Source organism: Gadus macrocephalus, chromosome 13 (genome assembly GCF_031168955.1).
Source record: "Gadus macrocephalus chromosome 13, ASM3116895v1".
NCBI lineage: Eukaryota > Metazoa > Chordata > Actinopteri > Gadiformes > Gadidae > Gadus > Gadus macrocephalus.
This window is the reverse complement of record NC_082394.1, coordinates 19,656,766-19,670,768: the sequence shown is the minus strand read 5'-3', so window position 1 is coordinate 19,670,768 and position 14,003 is coordinate 19,656,766. Positions and strand designations below refer to the sequence as shown.

Below are 14,003 nucleotides of genomic sequence, written 5' to 3'. Positions count from 1 at the left end.
CTGCACCAAGTCCCTTCAAGCTTGCATCCACGTGCAGGATGTAAGGCTTTTGGGGATTTGCAAATGCCAAGACAGGTGCGTGCGTCAGGCAGTGAATGATCTGTTGAATGAATTTGTGCAAGACTGATCCCATCTGTCCCCGAATGGCGCTGACTCTTTCAGATAGATCTTACTCCTGTCATGAGCAGTTTTCTTGCTCTTTTGGGTTGGAGCGTAACCTTTTGTGAGCTCTGTCAGGGGTCGAACAATAGCTGCATAACTGGCTATGAATCTTCGATAATAGCCGCAGAATCCTTAAAAGGACTGTAAGGTCTTCAAGTTTGTTGGTTGAGGCCAGGTTGTGACTGCTTCGATTTTTTCGGGATCAGGAGCAACACCGTCAGCGGACACTATGTGTCCAAGGTATTTCACGCTCGGCAAGCAGACTTGGCATTTGTCAACAGACAGTTTCAGTCCAACCTCTCCAAGACGATCCAGCACCTTAAGTAGTCTTTCCTCGTGCTCCTCAAGAGTCCTTCCGAAAACTATCAAGTCGTCGAGGTAGACCAACACCTGCAGCAAATTCATGTCGCCTACTGCCTTCTCCATTAACCTCTGAAAGGTTGCCGGAGCTCCACTTATGCCCTGTGGCATTCGCTCGAACTGGTAGAAGCCTAACGGACAGAGGAATGCCGTTTTTTCCTTGTCCTCTTCAGTCATTGCTATCTGATAATAGCCGCTTCTGAGGTCCAGGACAGAGAACCATTGGCTTCCTGTCAAGGCGTTCAGCGCATCGTCAATACAAGGTGTTGTGTATTGATCTGGGATAGTACGACTGTTCAGAAGCCTGTAATCAATGCACATCCGAATGGTTCCATTTTTCTTCCTAACGACAACTATAGGGGAAGCATAGGGACTTCGGGACTCTGATATGATACCGGCCTGCAGAAGTTCTTGAAGGTGCTTGCGCACATCTTCGATGTCTGCCGGTGCCAACCGACGTGAACGCTCACGGAACGGTCGTGCGTCGGATAGTCGGATATGGTGTTCTACCCCTTTGGCTAGGCCGACATCCCACTCTTCCGTTGAGAAGACATGGGATCTTTGTGACAGCTTCTCACAAAGTCGGGTCTTCCATTCTGTCGAGATTGGTGAGTCTCCGAAGTTGATCATACTTGCATCAAACTCTGATGAAGTTGTTTCTTTGGGAGGGATGGTAGCGATTGATTCAACCAGGTGTATGTGGCCAATCACTGTTCCCATTGGTATGGCTGTCTCTCTCAAAGAGTCATTATTTATCCATACTCTGAAACTATTGATGTCCATTGCCTGACTGCACACAACCATGGGCTGAAATATCACACCAGCTGGAAGTGGGTTTATTGGGGAGGAATCCACCATCAAGATTTCCTGGTCAACAGCATGTGTGAGATCGATTTTGCAAACAGCCTGCACATCACCACCAGGGGGTATAGTCAAAGGACCGGGTCCTTGCCACCTCACACAGCCAACCTCATCTCTTCCCTCCTCTAGCACTTCTGGAGGAGCCTCGTCGCCTGTTTCATATGCTTTGATGCCCAGGGTCTGAGTTACATCAATTCCACTGTCCCTGCATTGCTTCACTAAGCGTCTAACATGACTGGTATTTGTTCCAACAATGACAGAGGTCTGATCTGCCGTCTTGGGGCTCGGACATATGAGGGCGAGAACCGTCACAGTTTGAGGGGTACCCACAATTTCTGCAGGATACTCCAGGTCTACCACTACGTAGCCACGGTAGGGATAGCTGCCGCTGGATTCACTTAAACCCCAAAGGGCTAAACCGGAGACAGGTTGAATGGGTATATCTGACAAGTACTTTTGGTACCAGGGCTCAAATATAATCGTCACCTGAGACCCACTGTCTAACAGGGCGGTGCAGGGTTGACCACTAACTTTCAACTTGACGAGACTAGGTGGCCCAACCAAACCGTCAGGGATAGTTGTACTCTGCACAGACACTGCACTCTTCTTCACCCCACAGTTCACATCATCAGCTGCAACATATCTTGTCTGTTGCTTGTCTTTTGACACTCTGAGGGCTTGAATCAGTCTCTTGATAACCTTAGCCTGGTTTTCAGAGTTTTGACACTTTCCTGCATAATGCCCACTCTCCCCACAACGGTAACAGAAATTCTCCTCTGCAACCGTTGGTGGTCCACGGGGAGAACGGGAGTCATATTTTGAAGCTTCTACTTTTGAGACTGCAGCCGCAGTCTCTTGGTTAGTTGCCTTGTAGGTGAACTTTGTTTGTAGCCGCTTCATTTCCTTTCTCAATGCCTTTAGCTCAGAGTCAGGACTAGGCTCACTGTGCAGAGATGCATTGAAAGGGGTTTTCTCAACATGTTCTAGCATGGCCTGATCTGGCCTAGTCACCACAGCAGCTACTAGGGCCTTGAGCTCTTTTAGTTCTGCCTTTAAGCCCTGGATTTCAGCCTGTTTAGTATCAATCTCTGGCTTCACATTAACACTTTGCACCGCAGGGTTGAGCCTTTTCCTTGAGGCCTCATACTCCTCTTCCGTCCTCAACTCTTTCAACAGCTGAAGAAAGGTTGGCGGCCTGTCTCTCCTCTCTCTTAGACGGAGATTGACCAACATCAAGTCAGATGCTACAGCACCTCTCAACAGCTGCTCAAAGCGTACTTGATCTACTCTGTCCAGCAGGACACCACCTTGCTTAATCACTTTATCTAATGACCGCTCAAGACGCCTCAGGAAGTCGGAGGGCTTTTCACCTGATTGCTGCTGCATTAAGCGAAACGCGAAGTACAGATCATCTCCAGACTCTGCTGTCCCAAACACATGCTCAACTGCCTCAAGGCACTGTTCAGGGCTAACATCCGGATCGCCGGCTTTGGCTGCTTTGACTATTTCCAGCGCAGGACCTTTTAGGCTTTCCATTAATCTACGCCTTTTCTCCTTAACAGAACAGTCACACTCCTCGACCATAAGCTGTGCTTGCTCTAGCCAGTGTTCAAACTGCTCTTCACCTGCTGGAGTGGGCAGTGTTCCAGAGAAAACACGTAAGCGGCGATAGCTTCCATTATCAATAGTAGGCTTTGTCTTATCGAGCAAATCACCAAGTGCACGCAGAATGGACTCAGTTTGGCTACTGGGGGAAACTGGATTAGGGGACATGCTCTGGGGTTTCTCCCCTGTCCTTTCCTCAGCCTGCTGTGCTCTGGCTAATAACTCACTGAAGTTATCTACCGGTGTATGTAGGGTTCCACCTACTATGACAATAGGCCACGCCTCATTACCATCAGAAGGCATCACTTCAGCAGGAACATTTTCCCTATTTAACTCTTCACGACACTCACACAGGATCATATACCGGTTGCGCCTCATGTTGTAATTCCTACCTCGGACACGAACACGGCCCAGACATTTAACTGTGTGCAGGGTCTCTTCAATTTGAGTGACTTCCACATCATCTCGAATGAGAACCATAAGGGCATGAGCCTCATCCAATATTTCTCCACGGCACCAGCCCTTTAGCTCTGACACAAGCTCAGCTTGACTTTCCATTCTCAAATATTTGTCAAAAACAAAACAAAACAAAATGTATACTGCAGCTTTAATTTCACTAATTAACTGGTACTGGTTATCTTGAAACCCAAACTAATCCCAGCGGGGCCTCCATTTTATGTAGCCCTTTTACCCCTATAATAAAGAGGGCAGGGCCCTAGGTTCTTCTATCAATCTTAACAGAACTAGTTTTGATTTCCTATATTTGGTAACCATACAACAAGAGCATCCTTAATAAATATTAAACACTGAACATACACAATATCAACACTGAATTAGTAAGCAGCCAACAAAAAGGTAAGTAGTTGAACGTTTACTTATTTTAGAACAAAATATAAATGCATGTGCATGTCACAGATAATAACATCACTAAACTAAGCCGGCATAATATATAAAAGAAAACATAAGAAAACAATCCCGTACAAAAAGAAAACCCTGTTGCAGGCCTGTTGATGAGTAGTAGTCCTCTTCGCTCCTCCGAGCCGAAGAGAACACGGTAGGCTACTCACACGTCCAGGTGAGCGGCAACGGGCGTCCTTGAATGTCCGTGGAAAGACCAGTATGGGGAAAGTCTGCGAAAGTCTGTCTAAAGGACAAAGGCGCTCCTCACTGGCTTGTTGCTTGATTCCTCTTCGCCAGAGGAAGGTGAGCCAACCCTCGTGGTCACACCCACTATCTGGTGCGGAGGTCCACGGGAAAATCCCTTGTAGTAGCGTCGCTAGCCGCGCTGGTTAGCAGGCCACTACTGTTCAGCTACTTTCGTTAAGCAACTGACCGGGTCGTTTATGTGGACTGGTCCGGTGGAGCTTTCAGTAAAGTTCGTGTTGAACTTTATATTGAATTTTAAGAGTTGCTGATATGTCATCAACAGACTGTACTCCATCGAAAACCATGTGCTCCATCCAACGAACGTCTTTCCTCCTTCCTTCCCAACTCCGGCACCTCCCCCCTTTCCTCTACTTTCCCGCCTTCCCCACATTCACCCCCGAACACCTCATCGCGCCCCCTCCTGGCTGGATGGCCACATCACAGTTCAATTAAGCAAAGGACATATACAACATTTACAATAAATCAAATAACATTTACAAAGTTTGCAATCATTACACAAACGCCAAAAACATTATGTAAAATAATAAACTCTTATATAATGTTTATTCTTATGAATAATTAGAACCCAAATCCCAACTGGGTTACACAAGGAAAGTTCCTCTGGGTTAAATGCGATTGCATCCCCTTCTCTCCCATGATGGTCAGCAGCTCGCCGATTTCACCGTCTCTCCAGTAAGAAACACTCATGTTTATTTCGCTGCGTTGTCTCTGTTGTAGAGACAATACAGAAGCACCTCTACCCAAATCCCGCCCCTGGTACCACAATGTGTCATGTGAGCCTTTTCAGATTGCACACATGATTAAGGGCTATGCAAACCAAATCAACTGGAATATCAAATGCTTTTTTTGGTTCAGGGCTGCTGTTGTTGTTGGGGTAGGGGGTTTCCTTACCCGGTCGGGCATGGCTGCTTGCTTGGGCAGGTAGGGTCATACCATCAAATACAAATGTGTTCCCTAGTGGCTACTAACACATTTTAAATTCAACAAAAGTGAAGGGATGAACCCTAAATATCTGCATTAAAAAGTGTCCATCCAAAATAGAAAAAAAAAAAATTCACTTTTTTTTGTTTTTTATAAAATTATCTTACAGCCATTTTCAAAACCACTTCTCAGTGTGTCAGCCAGTTCCTCCTGGTTCATCTCCATCAGGCAGTGCTTTGTGATGTCTACCACCCCCTCTATGGCGCGCCTCCTCTGCTCCTTGTTCTTACCATCCACCTCCTCCTCCTCCCACTGACTGTCTGAGTATTGTGGGGAACCCTCAGGAGAACCCTCCTGAGCTTCTTCAGCTCCTTTTCCAGGAAAGCGTGTGCGTTCTCCTCAGCCCTCTAGAACAGAATAAACATCAACGAGAACTCTGAACTAACTGAGGACATCAAAAGCATTTGTCAAGGATTCATGTCTTGCTGGTCTAAAGAAGGAAGCTATAGAGACTATAAGCACCACAAGAAATGCTTTTTGATGTTAATGTATGTAGTCAAAGTCAAATCTATTGCTTACATTAAAGCTGAATTTACAGTTCTGCGTACAGCATTTCTCCGAAGATCCACATTTGAAATGATGACATATGTCTCACAACCTGGATCTTTGCAGAGCTGCCTGCATTTATATGTCCAGGTAAGGTTTACACATGTGGGCAGTGTAGTGTCCCAAATGTCCATGAACCGAAAATGAAGTCAGTAAACTGAACAGACTACCACCAGGCCGAGTCTGCTCCATTGAAAATGGGTTGAAGCAACAATATATCCATGGGAAAAAGACAAAATCATTCCGATGTACGGTTATTGTACTGTTGAAAAGGGAATTCAACCAGGGTTGGGTTAACGCGGTACAGTAAAACATTACTTTTAGAGTACTGGAGTAATCCAAAAGGTTTGTTACAGCGCTCAAACTGCAAGTCCACACCAATATAAGGCAAGGCAAGGCAAGGCAACTTTATTTATATAGCACTTTTCATACACAAGGCAGACTCAAAGTGCTTCACATATAAACAGTGTCATACAATGAAATAAAATAATAGGCAAGTAAAAGAAAAACATATGCAAAAATAGAAAGTTAAAAAGGCATTTTAGTATTAAAATAGAAAATAAAGGCAAAGTTGTTTAGCAGAAAGCTATAGCAAACATAAAAGTCTTCAGTCTTGTTTTAAAGGTGCTCAGAGTTGGGGCAAGTCTTAAATCCTCTGGGAGTTTATTCCAGCTATTTGTTGCGTAGTAACTAAATCCTGCTTTCCCATGTTTTGTGTTTACTCTGGGGATAATTAACAGATTGGTCTCGGAGCTTCTTAGGGGTCTAAAAGGCTGATGTAGTGGAAGCATATCAGTTAAATATTTTGAGCCTAAACCATGTAGGGATTTATAGGTAAGCAACATGATTTTAAAATCAATTCTCTGACTTACAGGAAGCCAATGTAACGATTTCAGAATTGGTGTAATATGATCAAATCTTTTGGTCTTTGTTAGAACTCTAGCAGCAGCATTCTGAACAAGCTGAAGCTTCCTCAGAGTTTGTTTTGGGAGACCTGTAAGGAGACCATTGCAGTAATCAAGCTTACTAGTGATAAAGGCATGTACAAGTTTTTGTAAGTCTTCGGTGGACAAGGGGCCAAACGGTAACAATAAGGGCCATGGCCGTGGGTGGACTGTCCACACATTTCTCAAATGGTGCACCATGGAGGCTAATGCCCTCAGCGCTGGGCCGAATGTGTCCGCCTGCTTACATCAGATTTTTGTAAGTTAAATTATAACCACTTTGGCTATGTTTACCACCTTAATATATTTAACCCCTCATTGTAAAGATACTAACATTGTCTACCTAGTGGTGAGTTAATTAGAGCTCCTCTGTGGAATAGTTACATTAAAAAGGCTAATGTAGACCATAGGTCTCAGTGGTGTTATAAGTGTAGTTCAGGATATTCTACCATATTCTACTCATCTGCAACAATAATGTCATGTAATAATGTATTTTGAAATTAAATATCTCCATTTGAGGGCTTTTCCAATTTTTATATTGCAATTAATCACTGTTAATTCACATCATGTGATCAATCCGATATGTTGGTTCGACAGCCCTAGTTAAAAGCATAAAAGTCTATCATTTCCTACAGACCAACCAACCTCATAAACAACAATGAGACAGCAACGAAGAAAATACAAAGAGCTTAACGCTCACTTCATGGTGACATAACTCCTCCTCTCAAAGCTAACTTCATGGTGATATAACTCCTCTCACCGTTAACTCCATGGTGATATAACTCCTCCCACCGTTAACTTCATGGTGATATAACTCCTCTCACCGTTAACTCCATGGTGATATAACTCCTCTCACCGTTAACTCCATGGTGATATAACTCCTCCCACCGTTAACTCCATGGTGATATGGAGGGTTAGGTGTCTTGCTCAGAGATACCTCGACACACCTCGACATTGGGGATCTAATTAGAAACTTTTGGTTGATAAATCACCCAGCTCAACCTCCTGAGCTAACCCGACCTTCGCCTTGATCTTTGCATTCACGCTTGATTATATACTTAAACTTATATACTTAAACACACCTTGATAAGCTCTATTTGAGCCCTGGTAACCTTTGACCTCTCCTGGGGTTTTCTGTGGAGAACACACACACACACACACACACACACACACACACACACACACACACACACATACAAAACAAACACACTCAAAAAGGATCTATGGAGTTTGTCCCATCTTCTAAACATCAGCACTAGGTGAGTACGATAACAATCTTCAGGTCTGTTTTGTCAAACTCTCACCTCTCCTCTCCTATCTTATCTTTAAATTGGTCAGGAGGGTCCATAGACCAGTCACTCTTCATGGAGACCCAGTTGGGTCCCGGAGAGTCTGTATCCTCATGCTTGACCTTCCTAGAACAACCAACCCATCTTGAAGTTATGGTGAGTGGATGTTGATGTTTAATATGATAATATATTGGTTAAAACCCCACCTTTTCTTAACTGGTTGGGGATTTCCATCATTGAGATTAAAAGGATAATCCATAGAGCAGTCCCGCTCCATGGGGACGCTGGGTCCAGGGGAGTCTGCTCTCACATGCTGGACTCTTCTAGACGATCAAGGTATAGGATTTATGGACGTTTGATAGATTCTGTATTGTTACAATCTCTGATAAATTCTCACCTTTTCTCAGTAGACTGATTTCAATCGTCAAATTTAAGAAGTGGTTCCATAGACTGGTCTCTCTTCACTGAGGCACAGCTGGGTCCAGGGGAGTCTGCTCTCTCCTGATGGTGTCTTCTATAAAAACAAGAATCTCGATTTATGCATGTTCAATAGAGGCTGCATTTGTAAATTAAGCATGTCAGACTCGTTATTGGAAAATAATGCACGACAAGGCTGGTGATGTGGCCAAGGAGAAACCGAGTTTGCTTACCAAAGGATTACATTTGAAAGTCCTACCTTTCCTTTCTGCAGGGGTGGCCATCTTTAAACATGACAGGTGGATCCATAGACCAGTCACTCTTCATGGAGACACAGCTGGGTTCAGGGGAGTCTGCTCTGTCCTGCTGCTCAGGGCTTCAATACGAAACACACGCAACTTTGACTCAGTTTCAGTCATGAAACTAATAGTTTCATGGTAAATCAGTGTTGACCTCTGAGATGGACATAAACCCTCCCAGACAGTGAGAGATCCTCTTACCTTTTAGCTTCGCTCTGGGGGCCATGTTCCCTAGACATGGTGCTTTTAGAAGTAGGACCCCCCTCCTCCATCTCCTCATTCAAGGTAGACGGTAGACCTGGACACAAACACAACTACATATCTTGTGGATTCCATTTTAAGACTTCATATGCTCCTCCACAAATGATTTACACAACTCTCTCTCTCTCTCCGACCCAGAGAAAATAACTGAAAGGGCCGGGACACGGATCCGGTCCGGGTTCTGAAGGTTCTAGACAGCTAGGTTAAAGGGGAGCATGCAGATATGTATTCCATCTGGATACTTTCACTGCGCAGACATCTGAAGTCATTGGGACTGTTCAGGAGAAAAGCCCAGTCGGACCTGCTACAAGTGGCTCTCTTCCTGCAGGAGCAGTTGAACCAGTACGGGATGCTTCGCGGATACAAATTGTATCCATATGTATTAATGGTGCTGTCGATGGATTTTCCCGTATGGTCATATGGCTACACCACAAGTAGCAATCCCCGTGTTATTTCTGGCTACTTCCTTGATGAAGTGGAACCAGTTTTCTGAGAGATGCTACATTACCGGGGGTCATCCCTATGTTCCCCAGGTCCTATGTTCCCCGGGTTCTATGTTCCCCGTTTTTCCCAAAAAGGGTCCTATGTTCCCCTGTAGCCATACATACCGGGGAGCATAGGACCCTTTTTGGGAAAAGCGGGGAACATAGGACCCTTTTCTGGGAAAAGGGTCCTATGTTCCCCGCAATCTATCAATCTTTAAAGATATTTGAACTTTGACGCGAAATTCGCGTGATGACAGCCAATCGGCGTTCAACAGCCTGGCCACTGAGTGACATGTGTAACGTAACAGCCAATCAGCGTTCAACCGGCCAACTCAGTGCAGTGCAGTCCGGGGTGAACTGCAGCATGGAGGAGAAAGTGATTGTTGCCGTTTGCGACTCCCGGAGCTCTTTATATGATATTATACAACGGGGGGCCTAAATCCAGCGATCTGATTGGTTCATAACTGTTGTATAATGAGCGTATACATAACTGCCATGACGCCCAATCATTTTGTGAAAGTTTGCATATCACTCCGTGCCTGGAAGTAGAAACAGTTACAAAGTAAAACATATGTAGAATCAGTGTTGGGAAAGTTCACTTTCTACATGAACTAGTTCAAAGTTCAGTTCACAAATTTTTAAATGAACTAGTTCAGTTCAACGTTCATGATTCAACATTTTGAACTAAGTTCACAGTTCCAAAAAATGAACTAGTTCATAGTTCTTTTTTTCAATATGTTGCTGTGAGCTATTCGTTTTTTCCGGTATTTTGAACATTGAGCCCGCTTTGTGGTTTGTCTAGGATGAAATAGAGTGGTTGAATCAAGTATCGTAGCGAAAGACAGTTTCTATCGTGTTTTATTGCACATTTAGCGCATTTTGTAAATCCCATTGATTTCTGTTGGAAGGCTCATTGCTTGTTGGCCGGAAACGTAAAGGCGGGGTTCGGTGGTTGTAGTCTTTTTGCTCGGTTCTATCCATACTGTTGACACGGAGAACCGAGTGAAAAGACTACAACCAAACGTAAACAGCCCCCTTTTCCGTTTCCGGCCAACAAGCAATGAGGCATTCTAGTCCGCTGAGCTATGAGCCAGAGAATTAACGTTATGGATTGTACATATTCATAATTCGAAATTCGTCTCAGCCTTTACACCACAGATACTATAGGGTCTAAACGCATATAACCGCGTTGTCTGATTACAGTTGAATTAATTTTTCCACATTTTAACAGCTATCGTTTTGAAAAATAATCACCCCGCCATTCGTTTCAATGGGAATCGGCGTTGCAATACTTTCAACATAAAGTGTACATATTTATAATTGGAAATTCGTCCCAGCCTTTATACGACAGATACTATAGGGTCTATAGCATATAACCGCATTTTCTGATGACAGTTTAAAGGTTGGGTACGGAATTTGCTTTTTTGGCCATTTTTGCAAAATTACTTGAAATCCTTATCATAACCCGCTTACAGCCACTGAGTTAGAAGTACTGACATGAAAATTAAACAAGTCAATCATCTGTGGAACGGGCAGGACTCGAAAAACTCCAGCCAATCATTTGGATTGCCACCTCGTTGCATTGGACAGTAAGTACGTCAATCAAACTGTCGTACTGCACTCCCCCTCCCCCGCGCCCCGCGCGCGACCCCTTCGTGCAGTACTCGTGACCCAGAGCTCGTGACCCAGAGCAAGCTCCTGTTTGTTGTTATCCTGCGGTAGCTACTGGAACTAGTTAATCCACATTTGGACCTAGCAGTAGAAGACAATTTCCATGGCAGACAATACGCCACCATCCCCACCACCACCACCACCACCACCAGCAAAGAGAAGGAAAACTCTTTTTCAGAGAGTAATTGATAATAAAAACGCTGAAAGAGAAAAACTGAAATCAAGAATAATCCTAGGCGCTGCTTTTGAACGTTGGCGGCAACTGAAGGACGAGAAGGGTCTAAAAACCGATGCTTGTGTGGCGGTTGACATAGTTTCAAAGTTTATACCGTTTATACTCGGTAATACCGGTGTTGAGACGAGTGTATTACTCGTTGTGAAAATGTCCACACCGCAGCAACCCTAGTGAAAACCAGGACTTCCAATACAATTATATGAAACAAACATACATTTTCTAAAAATAGTAATGATTTATGTGACCGTTTAATGTTTATAGCATCTGGTGCAACCATAGCCGCGAGAACGTATTCTCAGCAGGGGGTGCTGGAAAAAAAAACCTCAGCCTGCACTAGACTCGCAACTCGTTACATTGATAAAAAAGATATATAGCAGCGCAGCTCAATTACACCAGTGCATACGCGCACAGTTGAAAATCGATCGTTCACTTTCTTCACACCATGGTTCACATCCAGCTGCTCACAGAACAAGTTTAGCGCACCACCGCTACCCTCACACTTTTTCATATAACCTTTTATCAGCACTAGGTCATATGAGCATTAAATAAATGCTGCGTCTCAAAATGCCTTGGACAGCAGCGAGGATGACTCGCTTTGCCACGGGCCGAAACAGTTCGGAGCGACCACAGCCAGAGCGAACACAGCGGGGCAGAGGAGTGTCAGGAATAGTCTTTGGTGTACACACATCAGTACGGCCTATTTGCACTACTGTTTAGTGGCAATGCAGTGTTTTATTCTATGCCTTTTTATTTTCGTATATTATTTCAATGAATACAATTTATTTATTCATAAAAACAAGATCTGGTCTTCAAATCTTTTTTCCAAATATAGGTCGTCTTACAATGGGGTTTGTGTTTATATTCGGACCAATACGGTACAGCGGGCGCTCACATGACGTTAAGCATTTCCTGGTGCATAATGTGACGCTTCAGAACCTAAAATCCCGTTTCTCCCCGTTGACACGACAACACATAACCGGCGTTTTCAGAAATCTCCACTTTGGCCGGAGTTTTTAGAAATGATCGTTTTCTGTGATAAGACAGGGCCTCGGACAGGGGGTGTTGCAGCATCCCCAGCACCCCTACTTCCCGCGGTACTGGGTGCAACTTACAGCTGAATGTAGTGCCATGTTGTTATACGAAAACCTACCCTAGCCTGGCTCGCTCTCGCGCATCTCTGTTCGCGCTCGTGCATGATTGCGCGTCCAGGTACTTGGAATGGGTGGAGTCAGAGTCAGCGTTGAAGGAGAGGGGGTAGGACCATTTGAGTTGTGTATTTTCAAAATCTGCTGGCGTTTCGCAAATCGCATACCCAACCTTTAATGTAACAGTAAACTGAACTCACCGCAACTTCAAATTAACCACACGGAGAGTAGCATGGCAACCGGTCAAACAACACGGCGTTCTGCGCGCGCATCCGCCGTGTTGATAAACAAATAACCCCCATATTGAACGAAGTTAAACTAAGCTAGTGTCCCGTTCACAGGCACCAGAATGAACGAGTTCACAGTAACGTTCATCAGGCAGTAATACAGTACGTTCAGTTCACGTTCGCCCAAAATATGAACGAGTTCATGAACTACCGTTCAATGAACGCGTTCGGGCACAACACTGTGTAGAATGATGTAGAGGGTGTAAATGTTGTTACTCCGGGAGTGAGCAAGGAGATGGAGAGACTAACGAAAGCTTAGGCACACGGCGAGAGGATAAATTGCCGGCGAACCGCTCTAGCCGAGCCTTCTCTCGGAGGGACGCTAAAGTGTGTTGCATAGCGACCGTCGTGCATTTTGAAGGCAGCCAGGAGGGACTACTTTTTTTTATTCTTTAATAAAACAGCTACTTTGACTTTCTTGTTTATTTTTTTTAATGTAGTGTGTCTATGACTTTCAATTTGCCATAATAGTAACCGTTGTATAAAAGCCATAGATCACTTCAGTCAGTGGTATGTGCTCAACCACTGTGAAGTTTTTTTTTTAATAATTTAACAACTGACAGGGTTTGCCTTTACTATGAACATAGTATTTTAAATTTGAATACATTAATTATGTGACATACTGTCACAGCCAATATTAAAACAAAATCTAATGTGGGCAGTGGGACAAAAATTCTATTGGTCAGGCAATGTTGACATACTTATATTAATGCCCTCCTCACTTTTAAGGAACATCCATATTTCCCAATGCCTCAACCCGAGCAGGAAATAAAATACGATAGCGTCGGATAGCGTCATCTTTGCCGGCCAATGACTTCAGATGTCTGCGCAATGTTGACATACTTATATGAATGCCCTCCTCACTTTTAAGGAACATCAATATTTCCCAATGCCTCAACCCGAGCAGGAGATTAAATACGATAGCGTCGGATAGCGTCATCTTTGCCGGCCTGCAGCTAGCCAGCAATGTTATTGATGAATGAGAGGCGTGATCCTTTTCTCGTAAACGAGATCCTTATGTCGTAAATATATGATATCTTATCTCGTAATTACGAGATCCTTATCTCATAATTACGAGATCCTTATCTCGTAATTACGAGATCCTGATCTCGTAATTACGAGATCCTGAGTGTGCTAACGGCTACATTAGCTGTGAAACTTTTTTTTATTTGGTGAATGCTCAGCGCCACCTTAAAAGTGCATGGGAAATCCGATATGCTGAAATGAATAATCTAAAAAGTATTTAATGGTATATTATTATATATTTTAATTATTGCATACTTTGTAT

At 44.0% G+C, this 14,003-nt stretch overlaps 2 protein-coding genes and 1 long non-coding RNA gene across 3 annotated transcripts in view; 2 read left to right on the top strand and 1 right to left on the bottom strand.

Annotated features, from left to right (window-relative positions):
* LOC132470388 (uncharacterized) overlaps nt 1–14,003 on the top strand; it is a 75,838-nt gene that overhangs the window by 18,302 nt on the left and 43,533 nt on the right. The gene's annotated exons all lie outside the window — the stretch shown is intronic.
* Nucleotides 1–14,003, top strand: part of LOC132470391 (uncharacterized) — a 70,753-nt gene that overhangs the window by 31,431 nt on the left and 25,319 nt on the right. The gene's annotated exons all lie outside the window — the stretch shown is intronic.
* LOC132470394 (uncharacterized) lies at nt 8,247–9,134 on the bottom strand. The gene is made up of 3 exons (XR_009528633.1): nt 8,833–9,134; nt 8,592–8,708; nt 8,247–8,429 (listed from the first exon to the last, which is right to left on the bottom strand). It is a non-coding gene; the product is annotated as an uncharacterized LOC132470394 (long non-coding RNA).